Source organism: Geotrypetes seraphini, chromosome 1 (genome assembly GCF_902459505.1).
Source record: "Geotrypetes seraphini chromosome 1, aGeoSer1.1, whole genome shotgun sequence".
Lineage (NCBI taxonomy): Eukaryota > Metazoa > Chordata > Amphibia > Gymnophiona > Dermophiidae > Geotrypetes > Geotrypetes seraphini.
This window is the reverse complement of record NC_047084.1, coordinates 215,306,201-215,316,437: the sequence shown is the minus strand read 5'-3', so window position 1 is coordinate 215,316,437 and position 10,237 is coordinate 215,306,201.

The window sequence follows — 10,237 nt, the reverse complement described above, 5'->3', positions numbered from 1 at the left end:
GAGCCTGGCTTTTCATGATGCTGCCTCTAAAGCTGGACCTGTGCTCTAGGTAATTTGTCTAATGGAAGAGCTGGCCCAGGCTCCTTGGAAGTGTGCCAGAATCCTTCACAAAATGGTTGGGAAAGGTCAGGCATTGTGATTAGTTTAACAAGATTAGATTATCATAAATCAAAATCATTTTGTGTATAGTCCAGCAGCTATTAAACACTAGCTAATGCAAGAAAAGCCCTAACAGTATCTTTGACTGTACAATGTACTTGAGCCTCACTGTGATTTTCAACAGATGAGTCAGTTTTTAAAGTCGGCTGAAATCACGTTTTTTAAAAATGGCCACAGCATTTAAAACGATACATATATTTGGCACTGCTGTATGGAATGAGGGTCACTGCTGCTAGCTGTATGAGTCACAGTGATATTCAGCTGCTAGCTGATCAGTTATGAGGTCTAAAATAGGACTGCTTGTTTGCATGCCTAAATCAAATCACATAGACTTATAAAGTTCCATAATAACCTATGGAACTTTAAAGGTTTAAGTGCTTTGAAAAGGAGTCCCTTAGCCTTTTTCTGTGTGGCTATTATGCTCTAACTGCACCCCGGTGATATCTGGATAGTGCCATAGTGGTTAAAGGGATTTTTATTGGTACTATCCTGATAGTGCCAATGAAATCCAAGAAAAGCATACTTCTACATCTGGCAGCAGCTGGTAAATATAATGTACAGTATAAATCTTTTTGACCGGAGCTTTTAGTAAATAAGTATTTTAATATGCTTAGCACAGGTGTGCCGTATCCTCGGCTTTTGAAGACAAAGGTTAACAGCTGTCAATATCCTGGCGGCAGTAGGAGTGGCTAGATGTGAGCCTGGAAGAGAAGGTGGGGGAAGGGTGCTGACTAGCTGCAGAAGGACAGAAAAAAAGGGAGTACAGGATAGGGAGCAATTCTCTCTCTTTCTTTCTTTCTCTCTTTATTTGAAAAAATTTCTATTCCGCTTTAAATCATAGAAACATGCCGGCAGATAAAGGCCAAATGGTCCATCTAGTTTGCCCATCTGCAGTAACCATTATCTCTCTCTCTCTCTGCGAGATCCCACGTGCCTATCCCAGGCCCTCTTGAATTCAGACACAGTCTCTATCTCCACCACCTCTTCCGGGAGACTGTTCCATGCATCTACCACCCTTTCCGTAAAAAAGTATTTCCTCGGATTACTCCGGAGTCTATCGCCTCTTTTCATCTAAGCATTCGGTCAATTTTTCCTCCAAGACAGTAACAGCCTCCCATACCTCCTCCAATGTTATTTTCTCCAGTCTTTTCTTCAACCTGGTGGAGTTCTTGAGTCCAGCTTCATTGATATCGGTTGCCGTAGGCTCTGATCTCAGGATCACTCCCTCAGGCCATCCTCTCGTTGCTCCCTTACAGATTTCCCCCACTTCTCTGGATGAAGGAGGAAGCAACGTCCCAGCAATGAAGCTACCGTCGGCAACCTCTCTTGGATACACAAGGCTTCTCATTGGCTTCCTTGCTTCTCTTACGGGTTGAAGTGGAGTTTTGTGGTTCTCAGCGCTCAGTGTGGCTTCTGCTGCACTGCGGGTGAAATCCCCTGTCTGCTGCTTGCCACCTCGAAGGCTTTCCTCAGCATGAACCGGTAAGAGAAAACTCTCCAGCGTTCGTTGTGTAGATACTGGGGAGGGAGCCAGATCAGCGAGAACAAATGTGGCTTCCCTTTCCACTTTACCATGATGTTTATATTGACGGTATCGGACACTGGTCAGAGCGACCTCTCACTGAACTGCCACCGCCGCCATCTTGCTCCCGAGCCTGTCATCTCTTAACTTGATCCTATACTTTCTCTGTGCTGAGTTTCCTTTCAAATGAAAGAGACTCGACTCATGCACATTTACATTACATAGGATAACAATAAAGCGGATAACTATAAAAACATACAAATTCAAATATAACACTTACAGTATACACACATACTGAAATAGCACATGAGAATCAGTTATACAGACTTTACATTATGACTCTTTTCTCCTGTGTCTAGTGCAAAACTAAGAAACAGATCTATAAATAAGTGACAGCAAAGAACCAGTAAATACCAATAGTATGTGTTTTTGTCTTTCATACATACAACTTACAAACTAAGCTGCCGTGGAGAAAGTGAGATGTGTGAACGTATTCTCATGGGGTTCTTTCAATACCTATTTCTCTGAACGGGGTCATTTTGATCAGGAAGCCTATGGGGGCTCTATTTTTTATTTTTATTATTTTATTATTTATAGTCTGCATGTCCTACAATTCTATGCGGATTACAAATTATTCAGGTGCTCAAGCATTTTTCCCTATCTGTCCCGGCGGGCTCACACTCTATCTAATGTACCTGGGGCACTGGGGGATTAAGTGACTTGCCCAGGGTCACAAGGAGCAGTGCGGGATTTGAACACACAACCCTAGGGTGCTGGGGCTGTAGCTCTAACCACTGCAGTACACACTTTTTCTCAGCTCCTTTGTTCTCCTGCATTTTATATGCTTGTTGACATCATCTGTTTCAACTTCTTTGGGTGTTTTTGGCTCTAGACTAACTTGTACTTGTGCGTACCCTAGGTTTGCCAACTTTTTGAGAAAATAAAACCACTACTTGGCTGCAGCCCATACTACGTGCTGCTCCTGCCTGTTTATTTCATCTACTTTCGCTATGCACATGCCCAGTTATTGTAATATTCCGCAGCCCTTTTTCTCATCGTTGAAAAGGCTCTAATGTCACCTTGGACCACGCGTTATGTTAAGCCATCCACTCCTTCAGTGCATTTTTAAAATTTTAAAATTTAAATCTTTATTGATTTTATTAAGCATATAAAAAGAGAAACACATATACATTTAAAAAAATTCAATAAACAGCACTTACATATTTTGCAAATTACTGAAACAATTTACCCCTCCCTCCCCCGCTGCCTGGATGCACATGGAACTAAGATCAAACCCGGTAGGTGAATACTAATCCTTAAGGTGTTTAACAAATGACTCAAAATTTCTTTAAAATTTCTAATTTTCCCAGATTGCTCCGCTAACATTTTCATAACGGTAATATAAACAAATTGTTTCCCACCAAAAAGGCTCTAATGTCACCTTGGACCATGCGTTATGTTAAGCCATCCACTCCAGTGCATTGCAGCGCTGTTTTTTGAACAGTAGGAAGGAATACCAAAAGACCCCATTTACATGTTTGACTTCGTTTGAATGCTATTTGAACTGATCTTTCACATACGCGTTAGTTCCGTGCTATGGCCTTCTGAACATTAGTGCAGAGCTTTGGGCTGGCACTAGTCTGGTGCGCAATTGCCTCTAGTGCCAACAGTAAGGTTCTGAACATCAGTCTGTCAGTGTCTTGGATCCAGTTTCACTCCTCCCAGGAATTCCGCTATTGTTCTGTCAGTTAATGCAATTAGTTCACTTTGCAGGCTGATTTATTAAAGCACAGTGACTTGTGCTGAATTTATTGAACACTACTGCATACAGTAATTGCTGCGGGTCTATTATATTTACAGAAATAGGGTCAAGTCATTAACCTATGTGCATAATCTACATTAAGGTTAGCATGAGGTGCATTATCTCTGGCAGGGGTTACTGCACTTAAGGGATCAGCCTGTTAATCTGCTTTTTCTGGGATTAGTTTAATTATCTTAATTTGTGTTCTTAAGAGAATTAATCCCCTAAAAGCCCGGCTAATACCTTTTCCACCCAGAACTCCCTCTCTGGAACTTTAGAAGTGGTAGCTTTAAGCTGAGACTTTGTGTGTGTGGTATGAAAGGGGTATCATGTGCACGTCAGCTTATATGAAATGAAAAATAGTGCATGTCGTAGTGTTTTGTTTTGATTCATTCTTGATGGTTTAGTTGTGCCTTATATTAGAAATGCATCTGTTTTTTTGGTCTTACAGTTCTGGGGCTCCAAAGTCATGTTTTGTGTTGTAGGTTTGAGTTGCTGAGAGGTGGATATTTAAACAAAGGTGTATTTCATGGAGTGCAGAACAATAAAATAGTGGGGAAGGGACACAGTCACCCAACTTGAAGGACAATCAATTTATTGATAACATATAAATAGCTAATACATACAAAAGATGATGCAAGCTTCAACAGAGTCTTAATCTTTTTCGTACTGGACCCCAACACGGTCTGTGTTTCAGCTTGGAAAGTCTTCCTCAGGGGTGTATAAAATAATCCCAGTAGATGGAGCCAAAGTACTTGTTTTGGCCAATTCAGCCTGCCTTCGGAGCCTTGCAGTGTCTCTTATCAGTCCTGTGTGAACATGGTCAGGGCCACATTACTACTTTTGAAGGCTTTAGGTACTTTTCCCTTTGTGGACCCCTCACTCGGTGGCATTTAATATATGACTTTTAAATTGAATGGTATGTTTATTTGAGTTGCATATGGTGTATTTGCATTCTATATAAAGGCCAAAAGGCAAGGCATGAAAATAAATACCTTCTACTTCATTCTTATTCTTTCTGATTGGAAAAAAAATTAAACTATTTCATGGGCCCTAGATACTGTGCCTATTGTGCCTAATGGATAAGTCTGCTATGGATACAGTTTTCAAAGGCATACATTACAAGCCCCAGATTCTGTATACCCTGATTACAGATGCATGCACAAATCTGTGTGTATTCCAATCTGCACATGCAACTTTGTTAAGAAGCCAATCAGTGCCAATAATTAACAAAATAAAAAGCAATTATTGACACTAATTAGACATTATGCGCACAACTTTCTAAGCATATTCTATAAAGTGGCAAATGCAAAATCTAATACACGGATCTCAAGAGGTGGTGTGGCCAGGCAGGTCATGGGCATTCCTAAAAGTTAGGTACATTGCTATAGAATATGCCTAACATAGTAGATGACGGCAGATAAAGACCCGAATGGTCCATCTAGTCTGCCCAACCTGATTCAATCTAAAAGTTTGTTGGGGTTTTTTTTTTCTTCTTCTCCTTAGCTATTTCTGGGCAAGAATCTAAAGCTCTGCCCGGTGAAGCCCTACAGCTCTGCCCTGTACACAATTTAGGTACAGATGTTTATGCTAGGTTTTCATTGGCATAAAATGGACGTGCCTAACTTTTTAACTGCCAGGCATTATGCTTATTCTGTAATCCACATCTAACTTTGGATGAAGTTTATATTATAGCACTAAGCGTGAAGTTTTTCAGTGCTGATTTTTTTTTAGGCGATATACGAGGAATCTGGGCCTGAATGCATATTTCTAAAATGTATTTGTGTGTGCATGAGATAAGGAGAGACTGAGCAGGAAAGAGGATCCTCTCTTAGGCCTAGTTTCACTAAACTCACCTTTCCGATCTGATCCGTGGGCGATTCATGGCCGAGTCTTGCCAGGCGACCCGATTCACTACGTGTCCTCGTGCAAATTAATTCAATCAGAGGCGCGCCCCACAGCGACCCCACGGATTGCTGCGGAGCGATCCTGATGCATGCGTAGACTATCTTCTCCGCATAAGCGAGGTCAAAACAAGGGGGGGAGGGCTTTAATGGAACAGAACACGCTTTAGCCAGAGCTATATGCAGCCAGGAACAGAATACGCTTTTAACCCATGGGTTAAAACTACGGGCTCGCACTGCAGGGAAGGGCAGCAGAGAGCAGGAGAGTCAGTAGAGCTTGCCTTCTTGTGCTTTTAGCACAAGGAAGATGTGTTTAAATTGGGTTTATTTTTGTTTTGATACTGGGATTTCAGGTCAGCAGAGAGCAGGACAGTCAGCAAGGATGTGAGCGATGGGTCCACAGCAGTCGCTTCTTTTTGGATCGGCCAGCCCAATCAGTATTCCTTAGTTGGTTTAGTGAATCGCTGCCTTCCTATTTTGTATAGCAAACCACACAAAAACAGAAGGTCAAAAATTTTTCAATATAAACTTCTTCAGCTAAACATTAGCTCTTAACTCATGGACCTCAGTAGTGCCATTCCATGCTATTATACTTTAAGCATGTATGACCCCTGATCGTCATTGGTCCCATGTAATTTTAATCATTTTTAAAGTGATTTTTACTTTTAGTTTATAATATATTTAGAAAGCATATAACTTATCTTTTAGCTACGCGGGTGGGGGTACGCACTCAGACGTAGACTACGTTTCGCCCTTTCGGGCTGTATCAAGGAATCCCCCTGCAGAACATTAAAAGTAATAATATATATCATTATAATATCATTCTACTGTAATATATTACACTTTGATAGTATTAACATAGTTCTAAGTTACCTCAAATATTCCAGCTCATGCTCCCCGCGTCAGATTTATAAACAGGAAACATGGCCGCGGCGTTCACACCTTTAAATCTCCTAGCTACTCCCAGAACGTGATGACATCAAACTTAACGTAAAAACGCCCCCCTGTTCTTATTTAGCCTCATATTAAGGTCGCCCATTCTATTTCGGCATTCAAACCAGTGGGAATCACTGAATTTAAAGAAAAAATCCATTTTTGTTCCCTATAGTTTAATTTACTTTTAGAGTCGCCACCCTCCCACCCTACATGAACCTGATCTATAACCCTCCATCTTAAATCCATAATATTGTGATTATTGTCCCTCCAGTGTTGTACAAGGGGTGCCTCAAGATTACCAGTATTTATGCGAGACTTGTGCTCGGTCAGGCGAACACTAATCTTCCGACTAGTCCTTCCGATGTACAGAAGTTGACATGGGCATTGTATCATATAAATGACCATTGAGCTTTGACAGGAGGTGTTAGAAAAAGCATGATATATTTTATTCGTCCCTGGATGTCTCCAGGAAGGACCAGTAATGGCGTATTCACACCATTGGCAGTCATTACATGTTGAATGCTCAAAAATAGAAGATTCATCTCTTATTTTGATTTCAAACCTATGCTGAGATAAAATCTCTCCTAAAGTTCTCCCTCTCCTATAGGAGGCAATAGGGAAGTTTTGAAACTGAGGATTAAGTTGTAATATTGGCCAGTGACGTTTCACGATCTCAAAAAAAGGGATACTCAAGGTAGTAAAAGGAAGCACCATAATAATACGGTCTTCCTGAGTTTCAATCTGTTGATCATTATTATCCCTAAGTAAAAGGGCCCGTTGGGCAAATTTGGCTCTTAAATAAGCTTTACGAATAGCTTTTTTGGGATAACCCCTTTTGGAGAAACGTTCACTTAGTATCTTAGACTGCTTTTCAAACTCCTCCTGAAATGAACAGAGCTTTCGAATTCGCAAAAATTGACTGGTAGGAATATTAAATTTTAAGAAATATGGATGAAAACTCGTAAAGTGGAGAAAATGATTTTTGTCCACTTCTTTCCTATATAAGGTAGTGTATAGTCGGTGGTTTATATCTCTCTTTATTAATATATCCAAAAATGGAATATTATCACAGTGATGGGTCATAGTAAAAGATAAATGGGGGTTAAGGGAGTTAAGCCAACCCAAAAATACTTGCAGCTCAGATTCGGATCCGTCCCAAAAGATCAGAATATCGTCGAGATATCTTTTCCACAGAAGGACGTGTTTGAAGTTTTGAGCAGGATACACTTGTTGTTGTTCAAATTTTTCTACATAGAGACTTGCCACAGAGGGTGCCAGAGTTGCTCCCATCGCGACACCCTGTATTTGATTGTAGAATTCTCCCTTATACCAGAAGAAATTCTGGTTTATCACCAAGCGAGCAAGTTTCATTAGCCAGTCCTTATTAAAACGGCCCAAGTCTTTCCTTGTAAGAACCTCCTGTATGACTTCCAAAGCGGCATCCTGGGGGATACAGGTAACTCCCAAAATCTATATGCTTCCTAAAGTTCACAAAAGGCTCCAGTCCCCTCCAGGCCGCCCAATTGTTTCTACTAAATTTTCAGTGTTGGAGCCCCTGTCAAAATTTATTGATTATTTTTTGAGATCTGAAGTTTTGAACATCGCTTCATATATAAGGGATTCAGCCCATTTGTTACGGATCCTGGAAGAAATGAGGGATACTAGGAAGGTCACGTTTTTTGTGACCCTAGATGTTTCTACCCTTTATACCTGTATCCCCCAGGATGCCGCTTTGGAAGTCATACAGGAGGTTCTTACAAGGAAAGACTTGGGCCGTTTTAATAAGGACTGGCTAATGAAACTTGCTCGCTTGGTGATAAACCAGAATTTCTTCTGGTATAAGGGAGAATTCTACAATCAAATACAGGGTGTCGCGATGGGAGCGACTCTGGCACCCTCTGTGGCAAGTCTCTATGTAGAAAAATTTGAACAACAACAAGTGTATCCTGCTCAAAACTTCAAACACGTCCTTCTGTGGAAAAGATATCTCGACGATATTCTGATCTTTTGGGACGGATCCGAATCCGAGCTGCAAGTATTTTTGGGTTGGCTTAACTCCCTTAACCCCCATTTATCTTTTACTATGACCCATCACTGTGATAATATTCCATTTTTGGATATATTAATAAAGAGAGATATAAACCACCGACTATACACTACCTTATATAGGAAAGAAGTGGACAAAAATCATTTTCTCCACTTTACGAGTTTTCATCCATATTTCTTAAAATTTAATATTCCTACCAGTCAATTTTTGCGAATTCGAAAGCTCTGTTCATTTCAGGAGGAGTTTGAAAAGCAGTCTAAGATACTAAGTGAACGTTTCTCCAAAAGGGGTTATCCCAAAAAAGCTATTCGTAAAGCTTATTTAAGAGCCAAATTTGCCCAACGGGCCCTTTTACTTAGGGATAATAATGATCAACAGATTGAAACTCAGGAAGACCGTATTATTATGGTGCTTCCTTTTACTACCTTGAGTATCCCTTTTTTTGAGATCGTGAAACGTCACTGGCCAATATTACAACTTAATCCTCAGTTTCAAAACTTCCCTATTGCCTCCTATAGGAGAGGGAGAACTTTAGGAGAGATTTTATCTCAGCATAGGTTTGAAATCAAAATAAGAGATGAATCTTCTATTTTTGAGCATTCAACATGTAATGACTGCCAATGGTGTGAATACGCCATTACTGGTCCTTCCTGGAGACATCCAGGGACGAATAAAATATATCATGCTTTTTCTAACACCTCCTGTCAAAGCTCAATGGTCATTTATATGATACAATGCCCATGTCAACTTCTGTACATCGGAAGGACTAGTCGGAAGATTAGTGTTCGCCTGACCGAGCACAAGTCTCGCATAAATACTGGTAATCTTGAGGCACCCCTTGTACAACACTGGAGGGACAATAATCACAATATTATGGATTTAAGATGGAGGGTTATAGATCAGGTTCATGTAGGGTGGGAGGGTGGCGACTCTAAAAGTAAATTAAACTATAGGGAACAAAAATGGATTTTTTCTTTAAATTCAGTGATTCCCACTGGTTTGAATGCCGAAATAGAATGGGCGACCTTAATATGAGGCTAAATAAGAACAGGGGGGCGTTTTTACGTTAAGTTTGATGTCATCACGTTCTGGGAGTAGCTAGGAGATTTAAAGGTGTGAACGCCGCGGCCATGTTTCCTGTTTATAAATCTGACGCGGGGAGCATGAGCTGGAATATTTGAGGTAACTTAGAACTATGTTAATACTATCAAAGTGTAATATATTACAGTAGAATGATATTATAATGATATATATTATTACTTTTAATGTTCTGCAGGGGGATTCCTTGATACAGCCCGAAAGGGCGAAACGTAGTCTATGTCGGAGTGCGTACCCCCACCCGCGTAGCTAAAAGATAAGTTATATGCTTTCTAAATATATTATAAACTAAAAGTAAAAATCACTTTAAAAATGATTAAAATTACATGGGACCAATGACGATCAGGGGTCATACATGCTTAAAGTATAATAGCATGGAATGGCACTACTGAGGTCCATGAGTTAAGAGCTAATGTTTAGCTGAAGAAGTTTATATTGAAAAATTTTTGACCTTCTGTTTTTGTGTGGTTTGCTGTATGTGATTTTGGAAGGTTCTAAGAATACTATAGCCACAGCGAATTCCTATTTTGTATGCCATTTCCCCTCATTTGCATGTGCGGATCAGCCAGAAGGTTAGTGAATCAGTCGGGGTCAGAGAAGGCTCGTAAAGCTTAGTGAATCTAGCCCTTAGTCAGTTGAAATACTGAGGAGGTAAGGGGAGGCTGATTGCAGTATTCTCAGGGATGTGGCAGATAGCCAGTTACATTTCATTATTTCTTGTCATATTCCTGGAAACCCTGCCCTCTGCCTCTACCCCCTTCTTCTGAATC